Genomic DNA, 2,306 nt, shown 5'->3' with positions numbered 1-2,306 from the left:
CTGTCCTGCCGGAGTCCACAGACTCAGGGGAAGCTCTGTTCTAGCTCCAGGTCATCTCTCTCATTATCTCCAACTTCTAAAAATCTCATTTGAAGTTGCAGCCTGGCCTCAACTATGCTGTAGGTGACTTAGAATAAGATGGGTCTGTTGTCTGGTTTCTGAGGAAATGGTGAGTCTTGGAAGAGTAGCCACCGCTGGAAAGCAGAAGTGGAGACTTGGGGCAATGGGAATAGGGGCTGGTGGGTGGAGCAGACACAGCAGAAGGCAGGTGAGAAGGCAGGAGAGCAACAGTGTGGACCGTTTCCTTCCCCTGGGGATGCTCTGAACTACCTGAAGAGACCCTGGTAAAACTCTGCATTTCTCAAAGGCTATAAGGATGGGGACTCAAACTCATCATAATTTAGCATTAAACAAAAGAGAGTATCATTGTTACCTACTAGCTAATGAAACCAGGGACTACTTGAGTTATATACCTATGCAATGACAAACACATCCCTGCATTTTGGATAATTTCCTTGGGAAAATCCCCCTAAAGAAAGAGCCGATATTTGCACATCTGTCATTTAAAAATGTTGACACCAAATTCCAACTATCCAGGCAACTTTTTTCTGCTCTCTTTCCAAACCTCTTCTTTCCATCCCAGCATTTGATCCTGGGCTGGTCACATCCAGCAACTGCAGAGTGGGGAAGGAGGGACAGTGATAAATAGAGAATCAGACCTGTCCCCTTTCTTCACTATAGGCTCCAGAGCCTGACGTCGGGGAGGGAGGATGTTTTAATTTGGAAAAGAGTGTATAGTTTGACATGACAGTGGACTTGACTTTTTAATAGTTGGAAATGGAAAGGCTTTGTTTCTTTCTTCTAAGTGAAAGAAAAAACTATTATATCTATCTAATGTTAATGAAAGTAAAGAGATTTGAGAAGACACATTTTGAGATGACAGCACTTTGAAGGAGCAATGACAAAAGATAATGAAGTTGCATCCTATTGATGCCCTGTGAACTTCAGCTCCTTCAAGAAATTAATTACAAATCTTCAGTGAACTGGGCATGATTCTCCTTAGTTTATAGGTAAAATTAAAAGACAACTCTAAAATCACAAAACTCCAGTGATAGAGCTAAGATTAGAGTTCAGGTTGCTGTGTCCTATATCTTGCTGCCTCCACTTACTCTCTGATTATTGCATTCTAAAATCAATATCGGAGAGTTTGGCACACTTAGGATAATACCCAAGTTCCAAAATGTTGCTGTTTTCACTAAATAGTTTTTATTAGGAAGCAGCATAATGTGTTTGGAATGTATGAAGTGATTCTATATGCATCCTTCAATTTAATCTTCAGTGTAGTCCTATAATATGGTGAATACTATTATTACTTCCATTCGTCTCATTATGGACTTGACTGATACATCAAAAGAATAATGATCAGAAGTACATCTTAGATATACTCTCCTTATGGATGCAGGAATGATGTTCATTTTCTTTGCTGTTGTATGCAATACCAGACTCAGTGTCTGGCACACAAAAGGAGCTCCATAATCATTTGTTGAATAAGTGTACAAGGCTTTCCAGTTCCAAATTTGTTTCTCTTTGTTATGTTATTTTGCTTCTCTATCATTTCCAATGAATAATCTAGAGGAAATTTTATCCCACCTAGAAAACTCTCTCTAAAACATGATTCCTGAAGTTGAAATGAATCTGCCATAAATACATGGGAAGGCAAGTCATATTTTGGGTTTTTATGATGCATAATAAAAAGACATTTTCCCCTAAGCCTCGTCTCACTAAGATTATGTGATTTCTAAGGCCCCTGTAGTTATATAGCATGCTGTGATTGTGTGAGTACTCACTGATCAAATTTCTATTTTCAGAGAGTATGCATTACATAATGATCAATAGAGAAGAGCCCATACGTAACTCCTTGTATGTGGAAAAGTACTCAAAAGTTTAGAAAATTTATTTCTCTGGCTAACCATCAGACAGACAGCAATTTTCAGAGAAAACTTCTTAATCAATGTTTCTAAATTCATCTTGAGCAAATAGATGGACTTAAAATTCTGAGGACAGTTCTATGACAATTTAGCCATGACATTATGTCATCTAGGAATGCTAATCCATTTCCTCAGTGAAACTCTATTTTTTTTGTATCTTCATTCCAAAGTAAAGATATCTCTTGACTAGGCTAGATCAAGAAAAATAAGATAGGCCTGGGTAGCCATCCTGGGTCTCTAAGAGGATATGGAGACCTTGGCATGGGTCCCCACTGTCCCTATACAATGACATACATTGCCGTGCTCAAATCCAAAGGC

The sequence above is a fragment of the Pteropus vampyrus genome, unplaced genomic scaffold, assembly GCF_000151845.1.
Source record: "Pteropus vampyrus isolate Shadow unplaced genomic scaffold, Pvam_2.0 Scaffold352, whole genome shotgun sequence".
Classification (NCBI taxonomy): Eukaryota; Metazoa; Chordata; class Mammalia; order Chiroptera; family Pteropodidae; genus Pteropus; species Pteropus vampyrus.
Note: the sequence above shows the minus strand (reverse complement) of the source record.